At 40.7% G+C, this 15,746-nt stretch overlaps 1 protein-coding gene across 3 annotated transcripts in view; it reads left to right on the top strand.

Annotated features, from left to right (window-relative positions):
• The window catches only part of LOC140462943 (disks large-associated protein 4-like), a 572,009-nt gene that overhangs the window by 27,144 nt on the left and 529,119 nt on the right, over positions 1–15,746 (top strand). For all 3 annotated transcript variants that reach the window (XM_072556463.1, XM_072556464.1, XM_072556462.1), the window contains exon 2: positions 10,029–10,099. The gene's annotated coding sequence lies outside the window, so the exon portion shown is untranslated. The remainder of the gene's footprint in view (positions 1–10,028; positions 10,100–15,746) is intronic.

The following is a 15,746-nucleotide window of genomic DNA, read 5'->3' as shown; positions in this document are numbered from 1 at the left end:
AACACAATATATCTCTTCCTCGTCAAAATGGTTAGAATACACATGGAGCATTGTGAACAAATTTGATCATTATAATTTGATAAAGGACATAGAAACACTGGAGCAGGTGCAAAATAGATTTGTTAAAAATAAAAGTGGAACTGAGAGCATATACCTGCCAGTCAATATTAAACAAGCTGGATCTCACTTTTAGAAATAAGAGGCCTGAGGGTTGACATCTTAGACGTCTCAAAGATTATGAAAGTGGTTAAAATGGGAGACTTAAAGAAGATGTTTTCATTAGTGGACAAAATAGAATGAGGAGGTTAAACTGTAAGATTAATGACTCGGGATTTAGGAGAAACCTCTTTACCTAAATCATAGTGAGTATGTGGAGGTCTTTGCCCAAAGTTTTTGAGTGTAGTGTAGCTTTTGAAAAGATATTTCAATTAGTATGCATTTGTAATATAGGTTTTACATGACAAGGTCTGCAGGATTATTGACTAATTTGACTGAGAAACCTAGCCTCTCAGTTGTGCTATAATTTTAGTAAATCTCATTTGCACCTATTCCAGTGTTTCTATGTCAGTTTCATGTTACGGAGACCAAAGCTGTTCACAAAGCTCCAAGTGTGGTCTAACCATTTTGAAGAGGTGGATTAGATGTATTGCCCTTCTGCATGAACCTTTCTCATAAAACAAATTCCAATGATAACATATCTGATGTTATTAGGTAAATGCTGGTGCTCTTCCTTGAATAGTTTCATGGGACCTTGCACTCCACATGAAAAGATAGAAAGGGCGTTGATTTAACATTTCATTCAAAACTTGGCACCTTCAATGTTTCAGTTCTGCATTGAAGAATAGCAGTGTCACCTTGGAACTAACACCTTAAGTCTACATTTGGCTGCAGTGTTATCTTTTTGTCATCACAGCTATCAGATGAGGAAACATTAGGCTTTTGATCTGATACTTTGAGGCTTCCTCCATTCTTTGGATTAGCTGGACTTCTGCTTCAGTGAGTTTCCTCATTTGCAATCTAGAAAATTATAAACAACATGCAAGGAGTGCCTTCAATAGTTAAATTAAGTGGTTTAATTAGTGACTTGCTTCTGGCAAGCAAGTAGTCATCACACCTCCACCGCAACAAAATGAAGTAGAGGCAGGAGCATATGATGGCTCAGTGAGCTGTAATATAAAATTAGTGGCCTGATCACTTCCAAACACACTTGCCCAGTTCTATAAAAATTCAGCCCATATACCAGTTTAGCATTACATGTAATTCCATGTGTTATAGAGGTAAAGGAGATGGCAAATAAGAAAGAAAGTATTATCAAAAAGTAACTTACGTGTCTTATATTTAGTATCAGACTAGATTTGTTCTAAAACCTGAACCCAACTTTCCTGCTAAGACTTTTTTAAAATCACATAACTTTGATTCACAAATAAAGTGCCTTCTCTAATGTTGATATGTAAGAAAGTTAAGTCTCCAGTTGCACTCAGTAATGACTTGCAAGCAGTATTAACATAAACCATCAAGTAATCAATTTTCATACAGGAGGGACTGCCTCTCCAGCTGAATCCCCAGAGCCCTTGGTGCTCCAATTGCCTGTTCCAACATGGAAACCACTTGTCATCTTTAATTGCAAAGGACTCGTAGAAGCATCTTCTAAATTCAGAGCTAAATACCAGTTAGGATATTAGGTAAATGCAAGGGCAGTTACTTGATTAGTTTCATGGGACCTTCCACTCCACCTGAAAAGGTAGAAAGGGCTTTGAATTAATATTTCATTCAAAACTTGGCACCTTCAATGTTTCAGCGATGCTAGAAAAGCACAGCAAGTCAGGCAGCATCCGAGGAGCAGGAAAATCGACGTTTTGGACAATAGCCTTTCAGGAATTCCAGATAAAGAGCTTATGCCTGAAACATCAATTCTCCTGCTCCTCGGATGCTGACTGACCTGCTGTGTTTTCCCAGTACCACACTCTCAACTCTAATCTCCAGCATCTGCAGTCCTCACTTCCTCCTACCTTCAATGTTTCAGTTCTGCATTGAAGAATCATTTAAGATTTTGTTCTCAGTTCTTTACTTGCTGAATTCATAACCTTCTCACTCCGAGCCTTAAGTGCTACCATTGATCCAAAGTGCTGACTATTCAGATTATAGTTATTTATGAGCTGCAAGTGCAAGTAGCTATACAGTTGAAGCCAGGAAAACTTCAAATGGATCTTAATTAACTAGAATTACATGCCCTCGCACCGCCAAAATCACTAATTTCTCAAACATATCAAGTTCCATTTATGAGTTCCATTAAAGATATTATGAACTACACCTGTTGTCACCACCTCCTCACTCCACAGAGCAATCTTTTGCTTTATTGAATGCAGATATTTAACATAAATGAAGAGCCATTCACCAGCCAACGTCATTGTAAAATCTCAATCTTGGAAGACAATGAAATTGCTCTTTGGCTTTACACAGAAAAGGTAACGTGTTAGTATGCATCGTTTAGAACACAAGAATTACACCTTGTAAAGAAAAGATCCATGTAAGTAAATGCTAGGATAATATCAGTGCTAAATACATTTGTGAAGCCTTCTTGAACTGTGTGTATGGAGATGTACTTGTAGAAATCTTGGACAGCTTGCTGGAGCAGAAAGGGTTCTCAGAGAAAAAAAGAACAAGCATCAATATTAGTGTGACAAAAACGACTAAAATGTGACTGATAACCTTGACTAAAGGTCTTTCATTGCTGGCCTTTGCTTATATCCTATTTATTAGAGTACACCGTCCATATGCAAGAGAAACTAACATGGATTTGGAATAACTCAGGAAGCCCGACTGGAAAGGAACATTCTTTTTTATTGTTTAACACCAAAACCGAGCCACTGCTCATGGCATACATAGGCTAGTCCCAACCTGGGACAGACAGTGCTGCAGGCCTATCTCTGGGTCTGCTTTATTAGATACCTGCTCAGAGAAGTTATTAGACACCTCAAGAGAAAGTGGAACCAAAACCTGGGACTTCTGGTTCAAAGGTAGGGACACTACCACTACACCATTAGAACCCCTGGGTCTGCTTCATGAAGGACGCAGGTGACAAATTCCAGCTAGGCAGGCCAATGCCTGTTACCCAGGGAGCTCATACTCAAGAGTTGGACATGGAGATTATATAGTGAATCCTTCTAAGGTTTATCACAGGAGGAACCTCCTGTATGAAGGGACATAGTTCTTCAAGAACATCTGTTGGCAACAGGAAGTACAGAAAGGGAGCCAGAGAAAGGAATGCCAGTACTCTGAAAATCAAAAATCATTTTCACCTCCTGGATGCACCCATTGAAGGTGTGGTCAGATAAGTGACCCTGGGATCAGGTTCATCGGCCATGCAAGAATCCATAGAATCTATTACCAGGTGAGATGGAATTTTCTCAGTGAATAATTCGTGGGCGGCACGGTGGCACAGTGGTTAGCACTGCTGCCTCACAGCGCCAGAGACCCGAGTTCAATTCCCGCCTCAGGTGACTAACTGTGTGGAGTTTGCACGTTCTCCCTGTGTCTGCGTGGGTTTCCTCCGGGTGCTCCGGTTTCCTCCCACAGTCCAAAGATGTGCAGGTCAGGTGAATTGGCCATGCTCAATTGTCCATAGTGTTAGGTAAGGGGTAGATGTAGGGGTATGGGTGGGTTGCGCTTCGGCGGGGCGGTGTGGACTTGTTGGGCCGAAGGGCCTGTTTCCACACTGTAAGTAATCTAATCTAATCTAATTGTACTCATTAGCGAGTGATTCCTGATGATGGTCAAATGTAAATTGGAGGGAGTTTTTCTTTTGGGTCACCTCAATGAAAGAAGTGGGCTGAAAACTCTCCAGTCATAGCTGCCACCTTCATGCCAATGGGATGGCTGATGGTGTAATTCCAAGAGTATAGGACCTAGCAGCCAGGGTGCCAGTCTAACCCAAGGAAGTGTCCTTTATAATATGCAACCTTGTCCTGCACTAGTCTTGTGATCATAGCAGCTAATATATGGAGGGCTCCATCTGATCCCTTAAAGCTCAACTAGGCATGAGATGGTGCAGTGGTAATGTCACTAGATTTTTGTAACCCACAACTTCTGGTTAATATTCTGGGGGTATAAATTCAAATGTTCTGGGGGCATGAGTAACCCTAATCCAGCATAGGAGATGGTGAAACTTGAATTCAATATAACGTGGGCTTAAAAGCCAGTCTAATGGTGACTGCATAATCATTGTTTTAAAAACCCATCTCCCATCTGGTGCTCAATGTCTTTGAAGAAAGGATTTGTCATTGGAAGTGGCAATCAAGTGATCCATTTCAGGGAAGTTAGAGATGGGGAGTAAATGTTGGACTGGTCATTGACACCCACAGCCAGTGAATGAAAACACAAAAAGCGTGGGCTGGATCATGCATGTCTTGGCTGTGTTAATTTTGGGACACTTTGAGGGTTTCACTCTGTGGCCTGATGTGACTTTTCTCAGTCAATGTCCCATTGGACACCTCATTGAGTATGGAGCCAGGCTCCATGGTGCATTGTCGAATTGTGCAGAGTCAGAAATGCTGACTGCTGCTTGGATCTTACATTGTAAACTCTTCCAGGAATCCTGGAAGCTGCCATCATGCCTAGAAGATCATGAGTTCCTACCTTATCTGATAGCATGAATGCTATAGAAGGATGGCTGCTAAAAGACAAGGGCTCTCCTTTCCAATTATGGCTAACGACTCCTTTAAGGACGGACAATGCAGATACACTCTCTCACCAGAGCTTTCATGGAGTAGGTTTCCTTAAGATAAATCCTGATACTTGAATTGATGTGGGGAGGATCTGCAGCACACTCCAGAGACAGCATGCTGCACAATCCTAACACACTGTGCTCTGCACAACTAGAGAAAGTAAGGAGAGGATGAAAGTAAGGAGAGGATGCTGAAGAGCTGGTGGTGTGGCAGCAGGCTTCCAAGATGGAACATTGGGACATTGAGAGGAGGTGTATCATATTCACCAGAATAGAGCAGTCCAGAGTCTGATGTCTAGGTGCGGTCCTGGGGTAGAGTAAGTCTGCTCTGTAGCGGAGCTTGAAGATTTGGACAGGTGTCCCTGGGGTGCTTGTGGCTAAAGGCCTAGATATGTTAAGAGTGTCCTGCTTCACTGCAGGCTCACTCCTCTTTGTGGCAACTAGATAGGGGATCTCAGGCAGTGTGGAGCTGGACAGGGAGGGTACTTCTGGAGTGTCCTGAGAGGAGTCTTTTGGGAACCTGTGTATGGTCCCTTGTCTGTGTAGAGGCAAATGTTGGCCAGATACCCTAGGTCTTCATCCTTTCTCACCTATGATGAGACAGTTTCCTGCACTGAGACCAAAGGAAGGAACTGGATGAGATGGAAATGGCTGGAGGAATTGTCAGTAGTGGTGCAGGAGTAGCAGAGAATAGAAGAGAATAGAATAGAATCCCTACGGTGTGGAAGCAGGCCATGCATTCCATGAAGTCCACACCAACTCTCTGAACAGCATCCCATCCAGGCTCACCTCGTCCCTGTAACCCTGCATTTCCCATGGCTAATCCACCCACCCTTCACATCCCTGGACACTATGGGCAATTCAACATGGCCAAACCACTTAACCTGCATATCCTTGCACTGCGGGAGGAAACTGGAGCACCTGAAGGAAACCCACGCAGACACAGGGAAAATGTACAAACTCCACGCAGACAGTTTTCTGAGGCTGGAATTGAACCAGGGTCCCTGGTGCTGTGAGGCAGCAGTGCTAACAATTAACACTACCGTCAGGAGGCAAGGTGTCCCCAGTGAGGATCAGGAATAACTAGTAGTTTATGAGGTTGCAGCAGATCAGAGACATTGAATTAACAAGCTGCATGCAACAGAGCATGTGGTGTGCAGTGGCAAATTAGAGTGAGTGTGAGGTTCAGAGGGAAGATGGTAGCTCTTACCCATGTGGGGAGCAGAAGATCAGTAATCTTCTTGTAGCATGTCTGCGCATTCCTTATGATTATGGGAACAGCATTGGCCTGTTGACTATCTCCAACTATGTGTGCAGAATATGATACTGTGCTCTCTGCTGGAAAGCTCTCCTATCTACCAACTTGTTCAACAGAATCTCCATGTCTTTGTCAGCAAAGCAAGATGCCACTTGCTGTCATGGTACTTGCAGCAACATACTTAGAATGATCTTTCTGGTCATTTGAGATGTGGCACATATACCCCCAGAGAGTTTTGGGTTAAGGATTGGGAGATTCCACACAGGTTCCTGTGGTTCCTAGTGGATACTTGGAACAAGCCACTTCCATAAAAATTAAGTGCTTCTGTCATGGGTGTCCATTCCTTGAGAATTATCAGCAAGTCCTGATCCAGCAGACAATACGGTTCCATTATGGTGTTCCAGATATCCTCAGTCTGCCCCGTGCTCAGCTTTGACCATCGAGCAGAAATTATCGTGTGATTGGTTCACTCTGGGTCTCTGTATCCTGGAGGGCCTTCTGCTGTGGTTTCTTCATGTGGAAGGTGTTCAACATCTGTTGAAGGTTGCTGTTGTTCCTGAGCTTGCTGACATCTTTCAACTTCCTCGTTTGTGCTGCTTTTGTATCAATGCAACAGCAATGATAGCACATGCCATTGTTAGATTCATTTGAGAAGGATGCAGTGAACCTATGTTATGATTATCAGGAATATTACACCTTGTCAGCGCTTTGGTCCTTGAGCAGTTGTACCAACCACAAATGAGGATTTAAGATAAGCTACAGTACAGTTGTTCCCAGAAGAAAGACCATGAAATACCTCGATGATTGATATACTATACCTTATGCGGATGTATGCATCACAAAGCTTGTTGTGAAATTAAATTAGGACATTGAACAATGGTAATAGTACTAGTCCTTGAGCCACCAAACTCATTTGGCCTCAAAATGCAGCATTGAATAGAAAGGCTCACCTGCTTACATTTGTCACTGACATGCAGTTCCATGTCCTTCTGCAGTTACAAGACTTTCGAAATGCATTTGAAAATTCAGTAATGCTGGTGACTCCTTTAACTTCACCTGTGATCAATTTTACTTCACAAAGTTTAGTTGGATTAATTGATCAATGCCATTCTAATGTTTGCATAGTACAAATCTTAGTCACAAGCGTCTCCAGTTTGTCAATCGCCTGACAGCGAATTCACATTAATGAAATGCACGCTATAGTAGAATGACCTGCAGTTATCAGAAGAATTTCCATGCTGCACGGGGGAAAGTGGGAATCTCAAATGTGAGAATTAGAGCCATTGCGCTGGAATAATCACAATGAAAGGGGAAGCTCCAAATATAAGGATGGGATCTGATATACCATTGGATGGCATAGGGAACTATAGGATGGATTATTTTTGCAAGTCACCATTACCCTGACTTCAATGCATGTTGGGTGGAGTTAAGGAGGGTACATTGTGATAGTGGACATAGTTATGCAATTTTCCAGGAGCTGAGGAGGGAAAATTGGGGATATTCACAAAAGTTAATGCATGAGCTGCACATGCAGAATAACCTGATGGATGTATATCATCTCTGAATTTTATTGATTTCTGATTAATGCAATTGCCCCTTGGAGCATCTCACATTGCCCACTGCATCTGTGGAGAAAGCAAAACAAGCTTATAGTACCCACTTTGATTATTCGGGGAGCCAGTTTACATCCTATTGTGCAATTGAGATTTGGATGTGCTCCTGACACTGTGTTTTAAGCTAGCCATGATCTCCCACAATCCTTCATGTAATTTTTGTGAATATCCCCAATTTTCACCCCTCAGCTCCTGGAATATTGCATAACTATGTCCACTGGAATATTGCATAACAATGTACCCTCCCTAACTCCACCCAACATGCATTGAAGTCAGGGTAATGGTGACTTGTAATAAAAAACCATCCTATAGTACCCTGTGCCATCCAATGGTATATCAGATCTTGTCCTTATATTTGGAGGTTCCCCTTTCATTGTGATTATTCCAGCACAAAGGCTCTAATTCTCACATTTGAGATTCCCACTTTCCCCAGTACAGCATGGAAATTCTTCTGATAACTGCAGGTCATTCGACTCTAGCGTGCATTTCATTAATGTGAATTCGCTGTAAGGTGATTGACAAATTGGAGATGCTGTTTCTAAAGCAAGAACTTTTAAAATGCGTGCTGGCTGTAATATGATTACACTAACACGTTAAGCACTGTTTCTAAAGTGCGATTTTTCTATAATGTGGAGTTGCACAAGAATGCAACTGTCGCATTTTAGAAGAACTACCTGCATTCTTGACATCTGCTTTCTAAAACCTCTGGACTTCCTGTGTCTTGATCCCCAGACTGACTTGTGAGGGCAGCCTGACTGAAGATGGACCAGACCCTTGACTTAATTATCTTGTACTCTTTAGAATGGTCAGTCTTGGTCTAGAGAACTGATTGTAGCCCATACCTCAGACCAGAAGGACATCAATCCCCTGTCCCTGATTGCACTAAGTGCCCAAATGATCATGGCCACCCATCTTGACAGAAATCTGATGATGCCTTTGAATGAGTGTGGTGCAAGTGCTAACTGATCAGTTGCTCCTTCACTTGACAATGGACCATTCCCTTTAGACTTGGCCATTTAATGAAGCACATGTAAATGTGTTTGCCATGCAAGCTGTTGGTGTAACATTGCTGGACAGAAACATGCCCAACCATTTATCTGGTCAGTGCTGGCAAACATGAAGTGCTGCATGGCTTACGATTCATGCTATAATGCAAGACAAGCTAGAGATACTATGAGCACCCATGTATGCTCAAAGTAAGTGGATGGTAAGAAAATAAGATCAGAGACTCAAGATGCAAAAATGACCTGGCAGAAGCACTTCTACGTAAAGTGTTGGCAAGGTCGAATGTGCAGCAGTGAAGTGTCCAAAATCAACTATGAAGACGTGGTGAGACTGATATTTTCTGTGGATGCAGAGCATGCCATAAGTTGTTGTGGAATGATGGGCAATGTGAGGCCTGAAGAATACACCAACAATCCACACCTACTCGGTAACTGCACCAGGATTCAAGTGGGGAATTGGTGCAGTCTATTTCCTCACTGGTACCTTGGAGAAACATGAAATGCATAGAAATGAGATGTGATTAACTGATAATGAGATGCTCGTATTTGCAGATATGGTTATAATTGTACTAGCTTTTGAAAGCTAAAGGAGGAAATCAGGCTTGTTTTTCTCGATGTCGAGAATCTCATTCTTTCATTGTCCCAAATTTCTCATCATCGCCCATGTCATTCAAGGCCTAGGAAAATTCAACTTCATGTGTAGTGCAAGTGATGCCCTGTTTCAGCTGGCAATCCAAATAAAAAGGAATCCAAAAGGTCAGTTCCTGATTATTTTTGTGGGGAAATGATAATAAGCAAACAACGTTGGTTATCGGCTTGAAAGGAATGTTTCCTTTTTTAAAAATTGTTGAGGAAATGTATCATGTTTATCTATCCTGCTGGGCCATGGTTAACATTAGACTTATAGTGCTGGCTTACTGAGGGCTCCTTTCATGATGAATGTTGGTAAAGACTGTCGAAAACTGACCAGGGTCTTACAGTATGCCCTGATATTATTGTAATCTGTCTGTTTTAAAGGAAAACACCTGAAACAGCCCATATCATTACCAGTAGGAAGTATTTATGTCAGTGCCAAGGGCAGCTGTACTGCTTTCACAAATGGATACTGTTTCCAAGGTGAATATTATTGTCTGTCAGAGCTTGGGATAATGTCACTGAAATAAGTTATGTCATTTGGGAATTTAACGTGACACTTTAATCCAGTCTGTCTTCAAAATCAGAAGAGTTTTCATTCATATTCCAGAGTAAAGGTGTATTTTTGTTTATACTCTGGTACAGAGAAAAATACATGAATTAAGAACAGTCAAAGTGAACTGTTAATTATAAGATAATGGATAATATGATTGTATAATGCTCTCTTATACATGTTTTTTGATGAGAATTGTGCACAATAATTGATGGATGTGTTCTATTCTATTCATTTGTTAAAGGAGATTGAATTTTGCAAGATAGTTCAAGGCTGTTTCCTAAGGGAACTCTATCGTGTGCATTTCCAAGTGAAGTAAGTGAACATTTCAAATTTGTTCTTGCTCAGTTGCTTCAAGATATTGTATGTTACTTTGACTTGCTATCTAAACGACTTTTGTTGTCAGACAGCACGCACTGTAAGATTAATTTTGCGCAGAGAAAGACTTGCATTCACATCAGAAATGTTTTTAAATACGAACAATTAACTTGAAGTGCAGTGACTATTATGCATGGTATGCATAAATGCAACCATAAAACATGTAGCTTACAATAAAGCTAATTGAGAGAGAAATATTAGTTAGGATGATAAGAGAAATCCTTGTTTCTTCTTTGTATGGTACAATTATATCTTCAAACATCAACATAAAAAAGCAGGCTAGATTTTGACTTAAAATCTCATCCAAAGCACACCATCTCCAGCAATGCTGCTGTCCCTCAGAATTGCACTTGATCATTAATGAGAATTGTGTACGGATGACCAACAGGCAAGGTTGAAGCCATAATCTTCCCAGAATTGAGGGTGCATCCATATATGACTTTTAGGATTTGAACACAGAAGATGTCAGCTCATGAGTATGTTGCATTGCCTTGTTTCTCTTTTCCATGACTCAGAAGACCATGGGCTTGATTTACTGAATACATCCCAAATGTCACTAAATATGTGCTTTGAACATTGAACCCACATCATGTAACAGATGGAATATACCTGAGCAAACTCTGACATCATGTTTATATTCTATGTAGTTACACATTAATATTTTTAATGCTTGTAATCCTCCAATTGATGCATACTTGCAAAAGACAAAGAGAGTCTGGCCAATAAATCAAAGTGAGCAATGCTATCAAATCTATTGCAGGGTTCATAGCATTGTTGTGTGGAAAATCACCAGCCTCGGAGTCGGGGTTCAATGACAGAGTTTATTGTACATGGAAATACCGGAGCTCCGGGGAGAGAAAGACACCAACAGCACAGTGATCAGCTGAGAGTCTTCTCTCACCCTGGAGCACATGTCAAGATACTTTTATACATTTTGTAATATAATAGGCCAATGATGAAGTTATTGTCTCCATAATATAGTTTGTTTGTTGTAAACATTGCAGAATCCTTGATAGTTTCGATGCAGTCATTGTCAGTTCCATTGCAGCCTTTGCTAATTTCAGCGCGGTCATTGTCAATTTCAGCGCGGTCATTGTCAGTTTCAGCGCAGCCATTGTCGGTTTTAATGCCTGCACGGAAGTCCGATGCTCTAGTAATGGATGCTAATTGCTCTTCCTGAGAAGGATGATTACTGCAGCCCTGGCTATTAGCACTTTGTATTGAATCTGTATCAAACAACATTTCCATCAAAGGTGTTGGCTGGACCCAGACACTTCGGAGGGCAGTATACAGCACTCATGTGTATTCTCTACCCCACTCACCTTAAACTAATCAACTAGTGAGTGCATTGTGCTGGCATTCTGGTGACCCCAGGCAGTATCTGTGTTTGCTCTGCTGTCTATCTCCATATTGTGGTCCGGCGGACATCTTGTGTGTCAAGTGGCCAACCTATGGCTCAGTGGCTATCTTATGTGTCTGTGTGCCTAGTCTCACCCTGCCCATATCATCTCCCACTTCAGCATATAAAAGCACAATGGCTGATTGTTCAATCAAAACATGTTCTGCCACCTGTAATTTGAAACCCCTGTACAAAACCATAACCTGATTATGGTAATGAAATTATACACCCAATTCTGCTACTAAATATACGCAAGTAGTTCTCCTTTCAATTAGACCTGAAGCAATTTGGAACCTTCTGCCTTTGTTTGTCATTTTACTTTACGATTGAATCCCTATGCTTAATGTCTCGATCGTAATGAATCTCTGATATGATTCATGTAACTGCATTGTGTATCAAGTCCAAACTGTGCAATGTTTAATTTGAAGAAGTATTTTCTGCCAATCAATATACAAAATTCTGACCTACCAAATGAATATTAACAATCACCATCAAGGTGATTTTCAGTTGGGTGCATTGTTTTGCCAACCATATTTATGCTCATGTTTCATCTTTTTAGATGAAAATGTGATCATGGTTTCTTAGAATCATAGATTTCCTACAGTGTGCAAGTAGGCCATGTGGCCCATCAAATCCAAACCAGCCTTCCAAAGAGCATCCCCCCTATCCCTGTAATCCCACATTTCCCAGGCTAACCTATTATGCATCCCTAGACAATATAGGCAATTTCCCATGGCCAATCCACCTCACCTGCACATCTTCAGACTGTGGGAGGAAACCGAAGCACTCAGGGGAAACCCACACAGACACAGGGAGGACGTGCAAACTCCACACAGGCAGTCCCCAAGGCAAGATTGAAAACCAGGTTCCCTGGGGCTGTGAGGCAACAGTGCTAACCATGAGCTACCGTGCCACCTTCAAATGGTTTGGCATCAAAATGTGAATGATTTTTAACTGTCCATAAATATAATCTGCATTTATCCGATTTAAGAAACAGTAAGAAATTGTATTTCTTACTGTTGTGCAGATAATACATGTACATGTAAATTACCCTTCAAATATCAGAATGTTGTGTACAATCCTTTTAGTTTGACATTTTTCATGAATTCAAGTTTATATTCTATATCAGAATTAGGAAAATCAGTTTCCCCATCAAATACATTTGTGTAGAGGATAGCACATATCAACTAATAGGGTGGCATGGTGGCTCACAGCGCCAGGGACCCAGGTTTGATTCCAGCCTCGGGTGACTGTGTGGAGTTTGCACATTGTCCCCGTGTCTATGTGGGTTTCCTCTGGGTGCTCTGGTTTCATTCCACAGTCCAAAGATGTGCAGGTTAGGTGAATTGGCCATGCTAAATTGCCCATAGTGTTAGGTGCATTAATCACAAGGGAATGGTTTTGGGTGGGTTACTCTTTGGTGGGTTGGCATGGACTTGTTGGACTGAAGGGCCTGTTTCCACACTGTAGGAGAATCTACTCTTATTCCTCACAGACAAGGTCTTGATATATTAATATACTGAAATCTGTTTTTCAGTAAGCTTTAAAACATTATAAGATCGCATATTTACATATTGATTTATATATGAACACTGTATTTGTGTTCCTGTCAACTTTAATCAAACATATTTTTCCAGGGTAGGGGAGTCCAAAACTAAAGGGTATAGGTTTATTGTGAGAAGGGAAAGATATGAAAATGGACCTAAGAGGCAACTTTTTCACACAGACGGTGGTGTATGTATAGAACAAGCTGCTAGAGGAAGTTGTGAGACAGGTACAATTACAACATTTAAAAAGCATCTGGAAAGGTAAATGAATAGGAAGGGTTTAGAGGGATATAGGTCAAATGATGGCAAACTAGACTAGATTAATTCAGGATATCCAGTTGGCATGGACTGGTTGGATTGAGGGGTCTGTTTCCATGCTGTACAGCTCTATAACTCTAAGATGTCATATTGGATTAAATGTATGGATACATTCCAGATATGTCATTCTTTTTAGCTGGTGGGCCTTGGCACCAAATTTACTCATTTATTCATAACAAAAAATGAATAATACAATAACATTTGAAAGTAATGCACTAGGGGAATGGTCATCAAATGTATTCAGGGATTATTGGCTCAAATTTTACTGATGCAAGCCATCTCATAGTTTGTCCCTTTTAAACTTTTTGTCTTGTTCTCCAAGTCAAAGATAGTTTGACCTATAAGTTGGTGGAAGTATGAGTGAGAGTTCGATCCACTATTGTGGTAGAAAGAGAGAAAGAAAGATTGGGTGAGAAGAAAAAGAAAGAATGAAAATAAGGAAAGATAATAAAAAGAAAAAAAAATTGACATTTGAATAACCTTGAATTGACTGCTTGTAGAAATTCAACTCCACTATTTAAATTGCTCCCAGAATCATTGTGTTGTTACAGTGCAGAGAAGGCCATTCAGCCCATCATACCTGCATTGATTACATTAACTAGAGCCAGTGTCCTGCCTTTTAGGACCTTAAGACCATAAAATATAGGAGCAGAATTAGGTCATTCAGCTCATCGAGCCATTTGATTGGGGCTGAAATGTTTCTTTTTCTCCCATTCTTCTGCCTTCTCCCTATAACCTTTGAACCTTTTACCGATCAGGAACATATCTATCTCTGTCTCAAATACACTCAATGACTTGCCTTCCTCACTCCTCTGTGGCAATGAGTTTCACAGATTAACCACCCTCTGGCTAAAGAAATTCCACCTCAACACTCCCTGTCCCTCCATCTACCTCTGTTTATTTGCAAACTTACCAACAATGCCCTCAGTTCCTATATCCAGATTGTTAATGTGTAACACAAATAGTTGTGATCCCAACATGGACCCATAGCCATGTATACCATTTCTATTCAAATAAACATCCATGCCCTCTTGAATGCCACATTTCACAAAAGCTTCCTTTCTGGGTGAAAGGGATTGCTTGGCTTTGCAGATACATGTGCTATTATATATGAGCCCAACTTTCTGAGGCAAGTTTAATTGCAGTTCAAGGTGAAAATTTAGAAAGTGCTTCAAGACAAATGAGTCAGAGTGATAATTCTCAATAATTACAATAATTCACATAATTCACAGGGTGTCTTTTTTTCATCCCAAGTTGTGGGAAACATGCATATTGTTGACAATGTCATTATCCATCATTGTTTTATTAGCAAATTTTAGATCATTGTTTCTAAGGCCAAGGAAGAGTTAGCAATAAACATTTGAAAAAAGTTTGTTAAAGTTATTCCATAGCATAACTTTCAAAAGTTCTGGATCTTAAGTAATATTGTATAAAAAACTGACGGCTAATACTGTAACAAGATTTTCACTGAGTTCAAAAGTGACAAAAGGCTGTTTGATTATTTTAGGCAAAAGTGAGGACTGCAGACGCTGGAGATCAGAGTCTAGATTAGAGTGGTGCTGGAAAAGCACAGCAGGTCAGGCAGCATACGAGGAGCAGGAAAATCAATGTTTCGGGCAAAAGCCCTTCATCAGGAATCATTGTGATGCAACTTTGAGTTGTACATTAGAATGAAATTGCATTTTAAAGTGCAGCACTGGCAACATTGCTGCTTTTCCCTCTGAACAGTTCTTAACATTTCATGACTTCAAGCAAGTCTGTCTGAGACAGTTGACATTTCTGGGGAGGCTTTCTGTGCACTCTCTCTTGTATTTTCTATATTTGTACTCATTCATATCCCTCTTGTTCTTGTATCTCACTTCTCTCTCTCATATTGTTGATATTTTACATTATTCCATACACTCTCTCACAGGCTCTCTTCCATTCATTCTCTCTGACTCATTGTTTTGCTAACTCTGACTCATACTCTATTTTCCTTGTATACTCTCTCCAACGCACATGCTGTCTTGTAGGTATTATTTTGTGTGCTGGCCTAGTGCACTCTCTTGCTCTCCTGAACACTTTTCCTCTCATGTATCTCATTGCAGCCTCTCACTCACTCTATCTGTTCCTTACTCTCTTTCTCTTTGTATCAGGCTTGCACTTTTGCATGTTTGCTGAGTCTGTAAAAAAATGAAGAAAATCACCTGATGTGTACATGATTGACACAGGCATCAATTTGTATCTCCTTACCTATTGTCTCTCTTAAGTTTGCTGTAGTCTATGTTCTCATCCCACAAAGGTGAATCTAGTGCGTTCACCAGTTTTCTAAATTGTAAAA

The sequence above is a fragment of the Chiloscyllium punctatum genome, chromosome 37 (assembly GCF_047496795.1).
Source record: "Chiloscyllium punctatum isolate Juve2018m chromosome 37, sChiPun1.3, whole genome shotgun sequence".
In the NCBI taxonomy this organism is placed as follows: domain Eukaryota; kingdom Metazoa; phylum Chordata; class Chondrichthyes; order Orectolobiformes; family Hemiscylliidae; genus Chiloscyllium; species Chiloscyllium punctatum.
Note: the sequence above shows the minus strand (reverse complement) of the source record. Positions and strands in the feature narration are given on the sequence as shown.